The sequence below is a fragment of the Rutidosis leptorrhynchoides genome, chromosome 5 (assembly GCF_046630445.1).
Source record: "Rutidosis leptorrhynchoides isolate AG116_Rl617_1_P2 chromosome 5, CSIRO_AGI_Rlap_v1, whole genome shotgun sequence".
In the NCBI taxonomy this organism is placed as follows: domain Eukaryota; kingdom Viridiplantae; phylum Streptophyta; class Magnoliopsida; order Asterales; family Asteraceae; genus Rutidosis; species Rutidosis leptorrhynchoides.
In genome coordinates, this window is record NC_092337.1 from 219,205,335 (window position 1) to 219,227,293 (window position 21,959).

Below are 21,959 nucleotides of genomic sequence, written 5' to 3' on the forward strand. Positions count from 1 at the left end.
AAAGAATATTTTTCGACATCTTTTGATAGCATTGAAGGGTTGTTCCTTTTATGAAAGTTGCCTTTTTATCGTTTGAGAAAAAAAAAGTAGCACAGTAGTAGTGTGGTGAGTGTTATTATTCAATATTTTTAGTGTTAGTGATGGGATAAATAATATTTTAGAATATAGGTATAAAATTGGGGGGTTCGATTTGTATTTAATGAAAGTTAAGGGGTTGAGTGTGTGAAAAATGAAATGAAAAAGGGGGGGTTCAATTTGTATTTTAATGAAAATTAAGGGGTTGGGTGTGTGAAAAATGAAATGTTAAATAGTACTGTTCATAACTAATAAGACAAATTTTGTCTGTTAGTTATATCAGGAATAATAATAGTAATAGTAATTATTAATTAAATTATTATTATATATTTGTTCCATACATAAAAATCTGAATCCGTCATGTACTAAACATCATCAATCTTAGCACAACTAACTATCCCAAATTTCGAAATAATTTTCAAAATTGTGAAACTAACTTGTAAAATTAGGGCGAAGTAATGAAAATTGTGAAACTAACTTGTAAAATTAGGGCGAAGTGATGGATACCGCTAATGAGTTCATATCTGTTCATGTCAACTGATTACAACTCAACTCCTTCGAATAAACCGGAATCAATACCGTGACTTTTCATTAAAGAAATAGTGATGATGAATTTTAAATCTTGCGCCGGTGAACGACGCGTTGCTCCATTTAAGGTTAGGGTTTCGTCACAAAATTTTAGTTTCATTTTATTCATGTTTTAATTTTGTTTGTTGACGAATTAATCTGAATTTAAAACTATTGAACAAAGTTTTCAGCTATTGTTGGTTCTAATGGCAGTGAAGAAAGTAATGTGACTGAGCTATGTTGTTCGTTTTCGGAAAGCGAGCAAAGCAGGTACCTTTATTAGATTTGTAAGTATATGTTGGAATTATGTGACTTTTGTTAGGTTTTAGTGAAATATAAGGTGAATATTATCGTCCCGTCCAATATCATAGGTACAACGACGCCATTATATTATATCTGTAGTACTCATTCTTATCTTTTGCATAGCAACAAAAAAATTGTACCTTATGAACTAGTGGCTTGTTATATATTTGTTTACACAAGTTTTGTATACCTATTTAGCAGCTCCTGATAGTTATTCTGGTTTTGTATGACAAATAATGATGCAGATGCCTCTTAACAAAGTGTGAGAACTTATCCACAATTCCACCTATCACCAAGATCTTAACAGCACACTTGTTTCTGTTCATTTTCAGTAAATCATTGATTTGGTATATATTACGTGCTGACATATTTTCAAGTAGCTTTTATTCCGAGCTTCAGTTAATTACAAATTCGTAATTTTGATTGAGGTTAGTTAATGAACTAAGGAGGTGTTGTTTACATGTCTCCACATATTGCTTACAATGGCATTATCTTGTATGCATTTAGATATGTTCACTCACTGTTTCGTTCTGACTTTATATGGTTTATGTTATCTATTTATAGTCTGATTCTCATATTTCATTGAAGTCCTTTCCGACAGATGAGTTGCAAGATCATCTACGGGTTTAGACGTGTTGATCAGGTGCGATACTTTTTACAATATGGAGATGAATTTAGTAACTTTTAAAATGAACAGGAACAATACTTACTGTCATTATATTATGATATGTCGAATGGTGTTTTTTTAATTATTTTATTTCTTTGAGTTCATTGCTCATATTCTTCCTGAAAGACTATTTCCATTCGTTGCACTCGACGTTAAGACGTATGAAATATATCTCTCCGGCCTGTTCACATACTTTTAACTTGATTTAATTTTATTATTTTATAATACTCTGATGGGCTAGCCATGATGAAATAAGTTGATTTCATGCGTATGCAAAAAGATATAACACTTATTCATGATTCAAGTATGTAACCAACCTACTGACATTTTTAATATTCTCTTTGTGTAAGTGACTGAGTATCAGTTGGACATGCACTTGACCTTCCTGTTTATTTGGCGCTGCTAGTACTCGAGAGATAAATTTATTGAAATCATAAGTAAATCGTGCAACCTGAAAACTCACACTCTAAACAAATTTTCTCTTCACTTTAAATTCCAGGTCATGCATTAAATTGGGGCTTAGAAATCTTCCTCACTTCCTAAGACATTTAAGTTGTTGGCATTGTTTATACCTTTCGCCAAATCTATGGTGAAGGCGGGTAACTAATCTGTGCCTATGGTTCATTACGGGTAATGACGGATAACTAGCGGGTAACTGACTATAGGGAGTGGTCTAATAATCTTTTTTGGTGTCCCTGTTCCATTCAGAAATTAATAAAAAAAACTTGGTGGGAGAATTGCCTCCTTTTTTCCCCAAAATTCTATCCATCCTAAACTTTTTTCTCTCCTTAAAATCCCTAAAATTATCGTCATCTATGGAGTCGATATGGAGTCGATCTTCAATTTTCATCTAATCGAATCACAGCTGCTGCAGAAATCATGAACACAATCGTTATTGCCTCGAATCATCGAAAGCATGGTTTAAAAAAACGGTCGCCTCGTACGCCTTGAGGCGCGCCTCAATGCGATTTTCGAATATTCCGTTTTGAAACGTCCGCCTCAAAGGCCAATTAAAACGTACACCTCAAATGGGAGAGGCGGTTCGATTTTGGTACGCCTCATATTCATAAAGGTATGAGCTTTAAACCTAGGTTATTTCAATTCGAAATATTCATTGACAATTTATTCACTTATTTCATTTATAATTTATCCATGTTATTGCTGTACTTACTGTCCGAGTTGAATCATAAATCATAGTTAATTCATTGATTTATGAAGTGATAACCATGATTCAGTTTAAAACCTCATTATTTACTTATTTAGATTTTTATATTCTGATCATTTTTTGTCGTGCAGCTCCCTACCATAATGCTGAAGGATATCAGTGAGAGAGTGATCCAAACCATATAACTGTGGGTATTTTGTCTTCAGTTTGTGGTAGTGTAGCTTTGTTCACCAGTTAACTTTATACGTTCATGTTATATATATTTGTTGGTGAAGCGTTGAGGCAGGTCTTTGGCCACTTTGGTGAACTAATTCATGTGAAGATTACATTAGGCAAATGTTACGGATTTGTAGTGTTTGCTAACAGGTAAAAGCTCCGCGTCTTCTTATTATCTCTTTGTTCGTCTCTTAAGTGGTTTATGTGATTTGTTTTCTACATACAGTGTTGTTGTGTTTTGTGTTTCAGAGCATTGTAGAGAAAGCATTATATATGCTGAAAGGTTTGATTTTACACATTTTTTTTTCTTGTGACTGACCAACTTATCATCTTTTATCCACAAGGCATGTTGATGTTTGTGGTAGTCATGACTGGGAATAATGCGAGAATTTGTTTATCCATAAGGCATCTTTTACACATTTCTTAACTGATTTTATGAGATGGTTGTTTAACCTCGTGCAAAAGGATTACATGACTGGGAATAATGCGTGAATTTTCTTTAATCTAGGTTATGATATGAAGTCTTCAAATTTAATTTTGTTACCTTTCTTCCCTTTTAGGTTCACCATAACTTCTAACCTGACTTTGATATGTGCATCTGGCCGATTTAGCAGTCAGTTTGTGTATTTGGAGGAAAATGCATGATCGCCAGTTTTATTCGACGATTCCTCATCTGCTAAAGAATTCACCCCTTAATTGTGCATATTCGCGAAAACATTATTTTCATGTTTACCAGATTCATTATCTTGATTCCCATTCGAACTAGAACTCATCTTCTTTGCATTATCATCAATTTTTGTTGACTCCTCATGTGCTAACATATATGAAACCTGATAATATATATTCGCAACAGCCACTACAAAAATTTTTTCACTAATTAATCGATTTGTCAATCACATCGAAAATCTGGTTCGTGGATAGTTTCTGCTTTGGTGTTATGAGCTTTATGCCACGTTCATTCATTGTCCTTGCTGGTATGATAGTTGTATTGCGCTTATTCTAATATTGGTTTGTAGTTGTGTTAATTTGAGAGATTTTTTTGATATAGATTATTTTATCTTGCTGTTATAGGTGATGCCTCTGGAAACTCTTCCTGTGAAACACGTATTTTTGTACTTTATAAGTTATTAGCTGATTGTTATCTTGGATTTAGGTTGTCGATTGCAGTATATAATGTTTTGTAATATGTGTTCTTTTGATTTGCTTTCAGTTGCTACCTTATTTGTTTATTATTGCAGTTTATTATGTCATGTGTTTTTTACATGTGATTGATGATACTATCCATGGCTATTATTGCAGTTTAACTAGATAAGAGAAGTCATGTAAAAATATTGTATTTAACTAAACATTAAGAAACCTCTATGCATGAATGTACAACTAAATGCTTTTATCCAACGAAACTTTGACCACGTACCGATGTACGGAGTATATATAACAAAATGTATGCAATGCGACAACCTCATTCTCATTCACTGCTGCAACGCGCGACCCACCCATGCTCGTTGGTACCGAAGAACATTGCCAAGATTTGTAATTATATGGTTGCATTATATTATATCACCCTTTATTCGATTACCACTATGTAGATTATGTCCTATTGTAGCGACAAGTATCAAAACTCGTTTAGACAATACGACGAATTCATAATTGACTAAGGATGACTTTTCTTTTATTAAAAATACACCTTTTTATTCTATGTTCATGTATGGTTTTAACCATTATTAGAACTGCATAAAAACATAAAAAAATAACTCGAAGAACTAAGCTCATATATAATTACTAAAAACAGAATACAAAATATTATGATTCATGTGTTATCTCTTTAAGTACGACACCGATAAGGAAAGTTACAAATAAAAATCATATTATTCTATAGCAATGTCATAACATCACCAAATTCAATTCTCATAAGTCCCTTTTATAATAATTAAGACACAAAAAACTCATTCATCTTATTAAACAATCAACATCTCCTAAAAACTTAGATTAATATGACCTAAATATAAAGTGTCTTATTATGTTTCGATCTAACATGACTAGGACAAATGAATGTCATGTGATAGTATATTTTATAACACTTATTTATAAAGTGTCTTATTCAATAAACACATAAAGCGACACTAAACCGTAAAATGTCTTATAAAGTTCCATTTTAAGATTCACAATTAAAGTGTCCTATGAAATGATATGACAATTAGGACCCCAACAACTTATCCGTCACATTACAGAATCAAAGTGTCCTAAATGTTTATAATGATACGACAAATATTTCACATGTCCTATTAGCTTATGATATAATACGACTATGAAAAATATATGTCCTATGATAGTTTATTTCATATGACTCTTTTATAAAGTGTCATATTAAATAAACACATACTGCGACACTAAATCGTTAAATGTCTTATAAAGTTTCATGTTATGATTCACAATTAAAGTGTCCTATGAGATCATATGATAATTAGGACCTAAAAAACGCATCCGTCACATTAAAGAATCAACGTGTCCTAAATATTTAAAATGATACAACATACATATCAAATGTCCTATCAGCTGATGATATAATACGACTTTGACAATTAAATGTCCTATGATATTTTATTTTATAAGACTATTTTAAAAAGTGTCCTATTAAATTAACACATAATGCGACTCTAAACCGTTAAATGTCTTATAAAGTTCTATTTTATAATTCACAATTAAAGTGTCCTATGAATTACTATGATATTTAGAACCCCAACAACTCATCCGTCACATTACAGAATCAAAGTGTCTTAAATATTTATAATGATACGACATATATTTCACATGTCCTATTACCTTATGATATAATACGACTATGAAAAATAAATGTCCTATGATAGTTTATTTCGTATGACTCTTTTATAAAGTGTCATATTAAATAAATACGTATTGCGACACTGAATCGTTAAATGTCTTATAAAGTTCAATTTGATGATTCACAATTAAAGTGTCCAATGAAATCATATGATATTTAGGACCCAAACAACTCATCCGTCACATTAAATAATAAAAGTGTCCTAAATATTTATAATGATACGACATATATTTCACATGTCCTATTAGTTTATGATATAATACGACTATGAAAAAATGTCCTATGATAGTTTATTTCATATGACCTTTTTATAAAGTGTCATATTAAATTCACACATAATGCGACACTAAATCGTTAAGTGTCTTATAAAGTTCCATTTGATGATTCACAATTAAAGTGTCCTATGAAATCATATAAAAATTATAATTAACATGTCCTAAAATTTTACAATGATACAACATAAATATCATATGTCCTGTTAGCTTATGTTATAATACGACTATGACAAATAAATGTCCTATTAGAGTTTATTTCATATGACTTTTATATAAGGTGTTCTATTAAATTAACATGTAATACTACACTATGTCGATAAATGTCTTATAAAGTACTATCTTATGGTTCACACTTAAAGTGTACTATGAAATCATATGACCATTAAGCCAGAAAAATATCAATTAGTCATATTAAGTCCTATTATGTTCTACTATGACACGACTCACAAAAATAAACGTCCTATAAAGGTACATTTCATATGACTGTCATATAATGTGTCTTAATAACATAAATTTATAGGACATAAGTACAAAAAGTCCTAACATGATACAATTTAATAAGTCACTCGAAAATAATTGTCCTCTAAAGATATATTTAATATGACGTTCATATTAAGTGTCCTATTACATAAACATATAATGAGACTCTATCAAATAAATGTCTTATAAGATCCTCTATTAGGATCTACTTTTTAAGTGTCCTATGAAAATATATGATTATGGGACCTACTCTAAAAGCGTATCTCATCATAGGACCCTACTCTAAAAGAGTACCTCATAATAGGATCATACTCTAAAAGCGTAGCTCATAAAAGGACCTAAATATTGTTTGGTCCTATGTAAGTAGCATTTAGGACCATATTTTACTAGGTCCCAGAAAAAAGGTCCTATAGGAGCATTTTTCTTGTAGTGATAGTTATGAAAATATTTTCAAAAATATGGAGGATCTTTATAATGAAGATACGATGATATCTTAGATTTTCTAATATCGATGGATGATGAAGAAGATTTGTTCGTAAAGATTTAGAGTCATGAGCAAGGTATTCGATAATAGCTTCAACAGACACTGAATCATTTGGATTCTTTGGAGGCAGATTTAGTCCTTGTGATTTGTCCACTGCCTCCTTCATAGTTTGCTCAATCCGTTTTCCAGTTCCAAACCTTCTCTTTTTCTGAGCTTTGCCAACACATTATTCTTTATCATTAAACTTTTGATTGTTAAAGTCGTTTACAGTTTTTGATGCTTCATCAGCATTTTTCCAATTTCGGAGAACTAGTTCGCAGTTCGGGGTGTTTTTCAGAAACTTTACATTCAAAGTATAAAAGTCTTGAAGATAGACGTTATACGACTGTTGGCGTAGAATTGCTACGAAATTTGAGAATAATGATTCAAGCTTTTTGGTATGGAAACTACCATTACCAGATGCAGATGAGTACATGATAGGGTTTCAATGAATAATTATAGTGATTTTTCGGAGAGGCTTAAAGATCAATGAAGTTGTTGGTAGGTTTACTGCTAATGTGGCGAAATATAAAAGGTTCCCCGGTAACAATGATGAAGGGATAATCGTCATAATAAGGCTTATTCGAATGAATAATTGAAGTTGTTTTGTTGGAGCTGTGACAAAAATTTCTACTTTGAAAAGGGATCGCAAAGTTAATTTTTCTAATAAATGCCAAAGGATCTGACACGGATACGTTTTAAACTATGACTTTGGTTTCGAGAGTTTTTCAAGTGCATGACTGTGGGTAACATGTGGTTGGATCATCATCTCGAGTGTCTTCAGTAATTTCGAAGGGTTTGAATACAGATTGTAATTGTTTATATACATATGATGTTTTAAGATTTTGAATGATACAAATATTTTTCTGGGTTCCATGAATAGAAGTGATGTTCTAGTACAGTTTTGAAGTCAAAGTATAGTTTTGAAAGATGTAGGAATCTAAGAGTGACGATTTCGGTTGTATTTCGAATTGAATTCTGAAATTTCAAAATCAGAATATGTAATTAGATTTGAATGAGTATGGTTGTTTTGATTTCTATAAAAGAATGTATATTGTTGTGAAAGTAATGAGTATAGTTGATGATTGTTGAATCAGAATCGAAGAATGTAACATATTAATTGTGAATTTAAATGTCTCTCGGGTGTTACCTACCCGTTAAAAGTTTCACAAGTAATATTGTATCAGGAATTTTATTACAGTCCTTATGAAAATATATGTATATTTTCTTTAGACGTGAAACAGATTTAATGAGTTAATATTAAATTAGACTCATTGATTTTCGGCTAGAACTAGAAATGAATAATCTTTAACATTAGAGTTTGCATAATCATCACAGAGTATTTCACTATTGTGATCAATACTTCATTATTTTGATATTTCCTCAGTGAATCATATTGATGCTCATAGAACTCTTGCTAACTTCACAAGATACGAATAATGTTTCTTAGAAAGTTTTGAGTATATCGAAAGTGTAAAATCAAACATGTAATTGAATAATACACTCAGTTTATTATGAAACGGAATTCATTGAATTTGTAACAGAGATTATGGTTAACGATGGTTAAGTCGTTAATCGAAGGCTTATAGCATATTAGTAATATGAATTTAACTGAGTAGTATCTACCCTTTTTCAATTCATACATAATAGCTTAGTACGAATAGATTTATGATGGTTTCAAAATATATATATATAAGATATATATAAATTCTTCAGAGGAATTGAGTTAATACTTCATAACTCGTTGATACCCTTTACTCGTTATTGATTCGTAATGATGTCCACGGTGTTTCTTGAACTGGTAGAGCTTGTGATGTTATAGGTGCTGCTGATGCTAACGGTACTGTTGATGCTGCTGGTAAAACAAGTCTAGCTTGTAAATTATGCACAATTCCTTATCAGGGTTTCTACTCTTCCTTCTATCATTTCCGTCCACACATCTGATTTATGGTTAAGGCTATAATAGTTAATCTCTAAGACTTTAGAGATTACATAATTGCCGCAGAATGTTTCTCCAATGAAGTTATGAATTAATACTTCATCATTTGTTGTTGTTGGTATTCCTTGGTATCTACAGTGCGTATGACGTTGATGCTCGAGGTACAGGTTGTGATGTTGAAGTGTGGGATGTGGATGTTGTTGTTGGTGGTGGTGATGGTACTGTTGGTGTTGTTGATGGTGGTACTGTTGATGCCGATGCTGCTGCTGGTGCTTGTAACCTTTGCACCATATTCTCCAAAGCCACTACCCGAGCGCGAAGCTCGTTGAATTCTTCTATTACACCGGGATGATTGTCGGTTAGGACGAGTGGATGAATAAGATCTAGAATTCGAGATAGTATATAGTCATGACGAGATACTCTGGAAATGAGAGAGAAAATAGTATCACGAACAGGTTCGCCGGTAAGTACTTCAGGTTCCTCACCAAGAGGGCAATGTGGTGGATGGAATGGATCACCTTCTTCTTGCCTCCAATGATTTAGTAGACTGCGAACCCATCCCCAATTCATCCATAATAGATGATGGCTGATTGGTTGATCCATTCCGGTTACACGATCTTCGGAGTTCAGGTGAATATCCATATCGGAATAGCTGTCGGAGTTTAAGAAGTTTGAACTAGATACGGGATCCATCTTGTATAATTAGGGAGATGATTTATGATTTGAAATAAATAATAGAATTTAGATTGGTACTCTTCAATACATAATTTACATATGTATATATAATACCAAAATTCCATAAATCAAGGAGAAATTTTCAGAAGATATCAAGAAAAGTTTACAGTAACAGATATGCTAAGATACGAAATCGTTTGTACACTATGTATGCAATAACTGCAGGAAAACGTGTCTAGACTTAAGGATGATAAGCATGTAATTTCTGACAAAGAATGATAAGCAAAACTTTTTGATATGCAGACACGGTCGAAGTCCAGACTTACTAATGCATCTTAATAACTATCCGTTAGACACACTAATATAAGACCTGGTTCGCTAAGACCACCGCTTTGATACCACATGAGACGACCCGTCCTAATCCATAAGAATGAATACAATAACATATGATTACATTGCGAGGTATTTGACCTCTATATGATACATTTTACAACATTGCATTCGTTTTAAAAGACAAACTTTCATTACATCGAAAGTTGACTGGCATGCATACCATTTCAAAATATCCAACTATAAATGATCTAATCTTTCATTTACTTAATCATAATCTTTACTGAACTCAACGACTTGAATGCAACGTCTTTTGAAATATGCCATGAATGACTCCAAGTAATATCTTTAAATTGAGCAAATGCACAGCGGAAGATTGCTTTCAATCCTGAGAATAAACATGCTTTAAAGTGTCAACCAAGAGGTTGGTGAGTTCATTAGTTTATCATAATAAATCATTTACATAATTTTAATAGACCACAAGATTTCCTTTATTCAATAAACATACACTCGCAAGTGTTTAAAAATCATTCATATGGATTGAACACCTGGTAACCGACATTAACATCATGCATATAGAATATCCCCAAAATAGAAATCCATCTGTATAATATAAACTCGAAGTACTAAAGCATACCATTTTCCAGCATGGGGGGTGTCTGTGCCCGTAAATCTACCTTTAGGATTCGCGTCAATTAGGGTGTCTGTTCCCTAATTTTTAGGCTACCAAGCTAAAATGGGTGATATTCGATTCGATAATCCAACCATAGAATGTAGTTTCGATTACTTGAGTCTATTTCGTAAAACATTTATAAAATTAGCGCATGTATTCTCAGTCCCAAAAATATATATTGCAAAAGCATTTATAAAGGGAGTAATGAAACTCACAATACTGTATTTCGTAGCAATTATGCATATGACGGCACTGAACAAGTGCAGGGTTGGCCTCGGATTCACGAACCTATATTAATTATATATATTTATATGTTGGTCAATATCTGTCTAACAATTTAGGTTAAGTCGTAGTGTATCACCATCCTAATGCTCGAGATTATCATGCAAAAGTCAACGAAAGTCATTTAATCCGAAAATGACTTCAAAAAAACCTATTTATGCTTATTATATAATCTAAATATAGTTGTTTTATATATTTAAATAGATTTATCAGATTTTATTAGAGTAATTAATACAAGTCATGTATTAATAAATAAAATTTATATTAAGATTTATATATGATAAAAATATACTTTTATATATCTTAAGTAATAAAATTTATAAAGTTCACTTAATATTATAAAAATATAGTGATATGTATTATTAATGTAATTATATTACATGTGATAAAAATATTTATAAAATAATATTGATAACAATACTAATGAGTAAAAGTTTGTATTATTTTGTAATAATAATAATAATTATTATTCTACTAATAATAATAATAACAATATTGATGATTAAAATAAAATGATAATTCTTATCACGATAATGATACTTTTTAATATTAACTGTAATAATAATATTTTATATAAAAAAATAATAATTCTATTCAAATGATAATTTATAATAATAATAATACTAAAATGATAATAATAATGATATTTTATAATAACAATGATATTTCTATTAAAAATGATAATTTTAGTAAAAGTGATAGTTTTAATATAAGTGATACTAAAAATTAATGAAAACGATATTTTTCTCTTAAATAAATATCTTACAATATTTTAAATTTCCTCATGATACTCATACTCATTATTTCCTAATCGATTTGTTTAATAGCTTTTAGTCCTCTTTTATACCGCATTCATAATAATGATAAAATATTAGTTATAATGATTGGATGATACTAATATTAATTTTAATGATAATGATACTAATAAAAATAAATATTATAATAACATTAATGATAATACCAATAACTATTTTAATGATAATAATAATAAATAATAATAATAATAATAATAATAATAATAATAATAATAATAATAATAATAATAATAATAATAATAATAATAATGTTAATAATAATCTTAGTGATAATAACGATAGTAATACTAATAAAAATGACAATTTTTAATGATAACACTTATAACGATAATGATAATGATAATGATAATAGTAATAATAATAATTATTAGATAATAATAATAACGACGATAATAACGATGATAGTAATAATAATAATCATTTCAATAACAATACTAAAATTCAATTGGTCGTATCTTTTAATCCGTTCATCGAAATCACACGAGTTCTAAATGAAAAGTTCTTAATTTTTTGCTAGCTTTCCAATGACATGCATATCATATACCTTATCTCAGTAGCATATGTATCTAATTCAGGATTCAACATAACCTATCTAACGACAATATCAAACGTACAACCATGCATAATCCTATATACTCGAGCACTAGTCAGGGATACACTATTAATATACAAAATTTAAGTTATGAATGCTCACGTATCAATATTGAGATTCAATATTGCAGGAAAGTACGTAGACGTGACAGAGATGATAAACACTAGATTGACCTCACGAGCATACCCCCAAACATTACCCATAACCTCCATAGCTATAACCCATAATTTCCTTAGCTCTGTCCCGCTCGAAAAATCCGTTTTTGAAATCATTTGGACATCACTCCGTCGTAATATTTTATGTATAATACTACTAATAACACTTCCTAATAATACTAATATCACTAATAATAATAATAAGATTAATAATAATAATCTTAATATTAATAATAATAATTAATAATCAATATATATGTATGTAGTTATGCGGAGTGCAAACTGAATGAAGAATGAATGAACAAATTCGATTTCGCTCGATTTATAGAATTGAACTCCACCTACCCCCTCATACTCGCATAGTTATATATATATATATATATATATATATATATATATATATATATATATATATATATATATATATATATATATAAACTTTAGAATTAATTAAATATTATATTATATTCTCGTGCATAGTTGATTTATAATTTTTGCACCGATGAATTGTACATTGACGCTCGACTTACGTACCGGTTCCGGTTTTTCGAACGCCTTTTTGTACGCTTAGAAAACTTGTACTTTACGTTTCATAGATAATTAGATTTAATCATCGATAAACTATCTTACCCGAAACATAACTTATACATTTGAGTGTTATGGTCATTTGCTTCTATAAATCATCATCTCGTTATTTACTAATAATAGGATAATATCAAAACGTCTTTGTATCTAGTTAATATCTTATCACACTGTAAAATATATATATTAAAATATAATTTGTACGTATTATATATAGTTGAAATATTCGTTTAATAATATAATATTTATTTTTCCCAAAATTAATTATATTTCACAGTTCATTAAAATCGTTTAGAAATTATCAGTTCGTATCACAGTTTTCCAATATAACTATATTAGAAAATTTATAGTACAAAGCTTTTAATTAAGTTCTCCTAATTTTATATACATAAACAAATTAGTTTATAAAATGTTTTAATAATAAAGTTCTTTTTACACTAAAACGACGTTTGAACTAAATTAAATAAATATTATAATCTATTTTCGAAACTAAATATATTAAGCATCATTTTGTTAAAAGGTTAAAATAATAGAAATAGTTATATGACAAAATGTTTTAGAATAGTAAAATCATATAGAACTCACAACAGGTTTTCAAGTTTTTAAATTACCGTCTGCTGGTGAGGTGTAAGATAAGGTCCAATGGATAGTTAAATATATGAAATCATTTTAATGTAATACGTCGATTTACTTAACTTGTCGATACCCAACATCTAAGTTATTTACACTCCACGTTCTTACTTTCACATTAAATAATATGAAAATCAAATAGTTACCGTATCAAAAGTCAAGAGGAAATTATTATATAGCATGCATTGGAAATGAAACAGGAATCTCCACTAAAATTTGTCTAGTACTCGATAATTGGCATTTTTTTCTCACTTGTAAATCACTTTACCATTTATTCCGAATACAGTTAAAAATGAAATGATCTCTTAAATCACAGTGGACCTCACAACAGCGACCCGTAACCATAACACAATGTAACAGATAACTCAATCATTTGATATTATCTTTTAATTCCGTCGATAAATATATTAAACATATATTGAAACAATTACGTTTATGTAAAGTATTATTCACCAAATACTTTGTTAACGTTTTCAAGTCATTTCATAACTTATTTTCATATCAACCAAATCGTTAAATGTTTCATTAATATTTCTCGATTTAATAAACACACATATGTATATATTTATACATATCTATATACACATAATTGTTCGTGAATCATCGAGAGCAGTCGTAGGGTAAATGAATACATGAACATAGTTCAAAGTTTTTGAGATTTCAATATTACAGACTTTGCTTATCGTGTCAGAAACATATAAAGATCAAGTTTAAATTTGGTCGGAAATTTCCGGGTTGTCACATCTTACACTTTTCACATACCACATTGCAGTACCCAGTATGATGCTTGTAGCATCTCTTGCATTGCGGGAGACTACCCTTGTAGTTAGGGTTCGAGCTAGGTTTCGGGTTGGGGTTCCTCCAGTCGTTATTTCCCTTAAAACTCTCATGCCTCTTAGCTGGGTTTTGATCAAAGACCTTTCCTTTGTTGCCTTCCCACTTACACTTCTCATTACTAGCTCCTGATTCTGATTTCGCTTTCTCTGGTTCCTTGCGGGTGATCTGGTTCATCAGGGTGTGCGCCATGCGCATAGCTTCCGGGACATTAGCCGGTTTCCAAGAGGTAACATTTCCCTGAATGGTCTTGGGAAGTCCCCACAAATACCTTTCCATTCGCTTAAATTCAGGGGTAACCATCATGGGGCACATCAAAGCTAACTCTAAGTACCTGCAGTTATAGCCATCAAGATTAGTCCCTACAACTTTCAGTTCCTAAAACTCCGCTTCCATCTTCTAAATTTCGGTTCTGGGTCAGTACTCCTCGATTATAGCACTTTTAAACTCCTCCCATGGTGTAGCATAAGCCTCGTCAATTCTCTTAGCCTGAGCAAGTGTGTTCCACCAGGTTAAAGCGCAGTCCGACAACGTGCAGGAGGCGTACTTAGTTTTGTTTGCTTCGGAACAGTTACTCACGTGGAAAACAGCTTTCAACTTTTCAAACCATCTCGTTAATCCAACCGGCCCCTCAGTACCACTGAAATTGTGGGGCTTGCAGCTCTGAAATTCCTTATAGGTGCACCCGTTCTGAATGTTCTGTTTAGCCGGTGGAGCTTGGGGGTTGACATTTGCCATTGCTGTGGCTACTTGAGCAGTTATCATTTCCTCAATCTGTGCCGCTGTGGGCGTTTCCCTTGAAACTCTTCCATTTGCCATTGATCTTCTAAATTTTTTTTTGACTTAAGTCAAAATCCCGCATTCAATAAGTCATAATATTATAGCATGTGGTAACCAATATGGAATCAACACAAAACACGATAACTAAGCATGAAAAACAGCAGCAGATTGCTCAAAAGCCAACATGCAATAGCTTAAATAAACATCGTATAATGATTAAACAACATTAAGTTTCATTCATTAATAAGAAAGTTGCATACATTCGCATAAGGTTCGTACAATACATGAGTAAAACATGAAACTACCAACGGGATTACATAATGAAATATAATACAACAACCCTATGGTGATGGTGGGTAAATGATGTCCATCAGGTGGGTCAGCTGGTCCTCGAGCTCAGTCACCCGAGCACGGAGGGTATGCACTTCAATCGTCAGCTCCTCGACGGTGGGAGACGCTGGTGGGGCAGGTGGTGTAGATGGTGCAGGTGGCGCTGGTGGTGCAGACAGTGCAGTGCCAGAAGTAGAAGGTGCACAACGAGCGGCCTTATGCACAAATGGATCATCAGGATATGGCACAACCCGCTTACGAGCGGTAACCCTAACCAACTATCCACGTGCGTCCACGAACGGTCTACCTCCGTTAATCCCTGGGATAACAGAACCATAGAAACGATACCGCTTCTTCGGCGAGGTAGAGGGCGGCTGCACGGGCTCCTCCTCAGGGTTCTCCTCGGAGTCATCCTCGGAATCCTCCTCGCTGGTGTCATCGGATGATGAACCGTCTGAATCATCTGAAGGTGGATCTGCCCGGCCGGTGGTCATAAGTCGATATCTACCAGGTGGGATCGGCATGACACGTCCATCTACAAGGCGTCTAGCCCAATGTCCATGCTCATTACAGAAAGGACCGTCCCCATTTCCCCCAGGAATTACAGTACTACCGGAATGGTGCTGTGGCTTCGGGAGTCTAAGGTTGGGTGGAGCTGGAATCTCCGCGGGATCCTCGTCTCCGTCTGAGACGTCCATAAGGTCAAGCATAAGTCCACTGGAAGGTGAATCACCAGAGTCATCGGAGGGTAGCGATGACGTGATCTGTGAGTCAGCAACAATGGTAGGCGATGCAGCGGACGAATCTGAGTCACTCTCCAAATCAACGATAATGGGCGGTATGTTCGACATCTGAACAAGGAAAAATAACTTTTTCCATGTCAGTAAGACAGAGAGCAAGCACGTAATTAGGCACTACAACATCCTAGCAGTACATAGCATGGCAATATTAACAGTATTAAATAAAAGTAACATGCAATCAAAGGCAGATAGTAGCATGTAGTAGTGAGAATGAACAGTAGCATATGGTAAGTACTCATAGCAGTAAAAGTAAGCAGTAGCATGCAGTAAGTTCCGCAGAAACAGGTAAACAAGCAAGTTGTAGATTAGTCCTATTAGTGAATCCTACTTGGCTCGGTCTAGACTCACTAATGCAACCTAATTTCCTACAACCAATGCTATGATACCAAATGTGATGCCCGGTACAAAATTAACGTGTACAGATCATCAACAACAGGATCATTACAAGGTCTAACACTATATGCTGTTTTAAAATAAGTTTGCATTCATAAAAAGGCTTAACGTCTTTACCGACGTCAAATGTTTTACAAACGATAGTGTGCTTCTACAAATAGGAAGCAATAACATAAGTACGAGACTCAAAGGTCATTACAAATTCATTGTTCAAAAGTAACATAGATTGCGAATGCAAAGTAAATGTTTCATGCAGAGACATCTCTAAACAAGCAGCGGGAGTCTACACAGCAAGTCTAACAGCGAGACTACTACAGCGGAAGCATCAAACGTCTAAGCACCTGAGAAATAACATGCTTAAAAGTCAACACGAATGTTGGTGAGCTATAGTTTAATTGTAACAGTAATGTGAGGTAGGCCACGAGATTCGTATTTTAAAACAGTATGAAAAGTATATGTTTATCCGTGGGCACTTGGTAACTAACTTAACGTAATATCACCCCCTAAAAGTACACTTGGCAAGTGCGTAAGTCTACGAAGTATTAAACACCCGTTAAATGCTAGCGCGACTAGCCCGAGTGGGGATGTCAAACCCTATGGATCCATATCTAAGATTCGCGTTCACCGGTTCAAAAACCAATGACTAAACGTTACCGAGCTAAGGGGAAAGTTTATGCCGTTATATAACCCACACATATATAAAGTTTAAGTACTCGTGCCTAGTAAGTAAAACATAAAAAGCGCATGTATTCTCAGTCCCAAAAATAGTATAAGTAAAAAGGGAAGCTATAACTCACAGTGAAAGTGCGGTAAAAGTCGATACGAGATAAGTAAGCAAGTAAGTCGGTCCGAAAGGTCCTCAACCTAAGTCAAAAGTTACTAAGTCAGTAAATCGTTCCCAAAGGTTTAAAAGTACATAAGTTAAGTCTTAAGTATCATCATCATCAACATCATACGTAAAAAGTAAAGTAAGTTTTCAATCAAGGATAGAGACTGAAACAAAGGCTGACTTCGTTCAGCTTCTACGACCTCTATACAAACTGAAATGACATGAGGCCAGTGGCCATGGCTCCGTATGTGAGTCCTCTAACCGCTGACCAATTTTCAGAACCTAACTCGTCTTCGTTTGACCGTGGCGATGGTTTAAGTGCGAGTAGGTCAGAAATATTCAGCATAACGTTACAAGGGCGTAGTGACTTTCGGAAGGCTATAAATCCTAAACCGTACATCAGATTCAGGCGAGGCCTAAACGAAAAGTCATCTAATCGAAATAAAATACCTGGAAATCAACTTTTTCAGTAGCCCAAGAGCATTATCAGACCCTGAAAATAGAAAGCAAGTGCTCCGGTGGGTTTCTCGGTGTTTGATGCTCATCACGGTTCTCATCCTTGATGCGTATAAGCCTCAAGTGTACAACTCTTGATGTTTTAGCATCACTTTAACCAAGGTTTAACCATAAACACACAAAGTTAAGACTAGGAATCAAATAACAACTCATGTACGAGTTTGAGCAAGATGATGAACCAAAGTTACATCAATTCCTAGTTTCAACACAATCACAAGTTCGATTAAGCTATAAACTTTGAATCAAACTAAATAAGCAAGACCTTAAGCTAGAGAGCTTAGATCTTAGCTAAATATTAAAGACCTTAGACTACAAATTCTACATTTCATGTTCTTGGTGAAACCCTAAGTCATAACACTTAGACTTTCAACTTTTACACAACCATAAGTTAGGAAACTTAGATCTTGTAAAGTAAGTGATCATAAGCTAATAAGCTTTCTCTTAAACAAAGTAGAAGATCATAAGTTACACAACTTAGATCAACCACAAAAATGAAACCCTAAGCTGGAGAGCTTGGATTCATAACAACACTTATGAGATCTCAAGCTAGTAAGCTTGCATCTTTTGTTTCTTGAAAACACAAGTCACAAATCTAAACTACAACAAATAAAAGAAGATCATAAGTTAACAAACTTTGATCTTATCTTGACTTTTTGTAGAAACATCAAGCTAGTAAGCTTGTATTTCAAACTTTCTTGAAGATCCATAAAGTAAAGTGTTGGATCTTCAAGTCACATGAAGATCATAAACATGGGTTTTGATCTTTAAACATAAATAAAGAGATCTTAAGTAAATAGACTTAGATCTAGCAAGATTATGAAGATTCAAAGCTAAGAATCTTTAATCCATCATGTTCTTGAAAGCTTTTCAAAACAAAGTTTAAATCAACAAAAGTTATGAAGATTCAAGTTACAAAACTTGAATCTTTGTCCATGATGATGATGATTTATGAATTAAAGTTAAGAAAAGAAAGAAAAGAAGTAAGTTTTCAAACTTACAATTTGAGAGAGAATTCTAGAGTGAAAAAGTAGAGAGAAGTGTGTGTTTGAGAAAATGAATGAAGAATGAGAGAAGTGGATGAAGTGTTAGTATTTATCAAAGAAAAAAAAATAAAAATTGGTGGGGATGGGGGTGGTGGTCGACGGTCATAGGGGCAAGGGTGGGGAGACCATCTTGGCCTTATGTGGTGTGGTGCATGGTGGTATTACATGGTGATGGTGACATGTTGGGTGGTTTGAGACATCATGCAAGCCTTGGGACATAAGCATGCATAATACTTGCCTTATGCTTTCATGGGCTAAATCTTAATCACATGGGTTAATTAGTCCACTAACTAGCCCACTAAATTAGGTGGGTTGGGCCATGGAAGTCCATTAAGGTGTTAAGTCCAATAAGGTAACTAGTAAGCCTTAATAAACACTTAAGTATAATTAAGGAACCATAAAACTAAGTAATTGCCATTAATAAGTAACAATTACTTTTACGTACCCATAATATCCCAATTATGGCAAAAGTTTAACGTGTACCAAGTTCGTGGCTCGCTTTAATCTATAAGTGACACTAACAGTCGTAAATGCAATCAAGGATCATGTTAAGTAACTAAGTACCTAAAAACACTTTGTAAGGCATTAACGAATGTAATTAACATAACTAATGATCCCAGAATATAATATATCTCGGTACGCACAAGTACGCAGTTTTGTGAAAGAAATAAACATAATTAAAAGTCGAAAAAGTCGGGTCGTTACAATCGTAAATCACCATCAAAATCGCTGCTATTACTTATTGTTTCCCTTCTATTTCGCGATGAATAATCACACCACTAGCACCACGATCACCTGCTACAGTACAATCGAAAACCACCACTTGCTCAATAAACTGTTACGTTATTATTTCTGTTTCAGCTACCTACTGTTGTAATGCTACGCCTATTAATTCCTAATTCGTTCAATCAACAAACCCTTAACGCTGCATCGTGAAACTCTGCTACTACTACGTTGTTACAGCTACTACTGCAAAAATTGTTTCTGTTTCTTGTTTGCTGATCGGACGTCACCCAAACAATACAACAAACCACCACCTTTCACCTTGATCAAACCTCCAGCACCATCGTTTATAATTAACTGTTACTATTCCTTTTGCGGTTATTAAATTCCTGTTGTACGTTTCCCATTACAACCGGACCCAACACCAAAAGATGGCAAACACTTTTTTTCTTCTTTCATCCGTAGACCCCAGCTTATTCTTGAAGTGGACGGTTATATTAAAGATAATCATGGCAATGGTATACGCTGTAAAGACAACAAAGACCCCACGTGATTAACCAAATTATTCTGCCTTTTCACTTGCAACCGTAAACCCTTTTGATATGTGGGCTTATGAAGATTTCCTTATCGGGCTTATAATTTAACCGGGCTATCTTAAATTGGTTTATCAATTTGGGCCACTTAAATTCGGTTTTATTGTTGGGCCAAGACCCAATTTATGAGTTCTAAGAAACTAATTAGAATGATGATGAAGGTGATATAACACTAGAGTTTTAGATGATGCATGATAAAGAGGTGCATGACCGAGAGTAATGATGATTTTTGATGAAAGGTTAGTGATAAAATGAATACAAGATTTATGATGTGGGGAAGATGATTACACAGCGAATTACATGTTAAAAATATAATAGTGAGAATTAAATCACAAATGCAAGGATAGACGGATGGTGGAGGGTGTTTGGTTTAAGCGAGAGGTTGTTGGTTCAACCTGGCCTATGACATAATTATCTTTTTAAGGTAGTATTATTATTTACTATTATTATTTACTATCATTAATATTATTATCATTATTATTATTATTATTATTATTATTATTATTATTATTATTATTATTATTATTATTATTATTATTATTATTATTATTATTATTATTATTATTATTATTATTATTATTATTATTATTAATTATTATTATTATTATTATTATTATTATTATTATTATTATTATTATTATTATTATTATTATTATTATTATTATTATTATTATTATTATTATTATTATTATTATTATTTTTATTCTTAATATAAGTATGATTATTTTTATTATCAATATAAGTATCATTATTAGAATTATTAGAATTATTACTATTATTATTATTATCATATTTAATATTATCATTATTATTATTATTATTATTATTATTATTATTATTATTATTATTATTATTATTATTATTATTATTATTATTATTATTATTATTATTATTATTATTAAAATTATCATTTTATTATTAAAGGTATCATTATTATTAAAATTAGCATTTTTACTAAAATTATCATTTTATTATCATTAAAAGTATCATTATTATTATTATTAGAATTATGATTATTTTTATCATTATTATTTTTATTATCATTATAATTATTATTTTTAACATTATTATTATTATTATTATTATCATTTTTACTACTAGTATCATTATTATTATTATTATAACTATATTATTATTATTATTATTATTATTATTATTATTATTATTATTATTATTATTATTATTATTATTATTATCAATACTACTATTAATATTATTATTAATATTACAATAAAAATTATTTATATAAAAATATATTTAACAAACTATATTAATATTCTTATAATAAATATTAATTATTTATTTAAAATCATATAAAATAAATATATTAATTAA

At 31.9% G+C, this 21,959-nt stretch overlaps 1 long non-coding RNA gene across 3 annotated transcripts; it reads left to right on the plus strand.

Annotated features, from left to right (window-relative positions):
- The first annotated feature begins 448 nt into the window (after positions 1 to 448).
- Positions 449 to 4,254, plus strand: LOC139847788 (uncharacterized). 3 transcript variants are annotated; one of them, XR_011759677.1, is made up of 4 exons: positions 449 to 731; positions 827 to 912; positions 1,191 to 3,967; positions 4,065 to 4,254. It is a non-coding gene; the product is annotated as an uncharacterized lncRNA (long non-coding RNA). The 3 variants fall into 3 exon arrangements; XR_011759678.1 differs by having other exon boundaries at positions 1,191 to 2,684; positions 2,909 to 4,254; XR_011759676.1 differs by having other exon boundaries at positions 1,191 to 4,254.
- Positions 4,255 to 21,959: the final 17,705 nt, after the last annotated feature.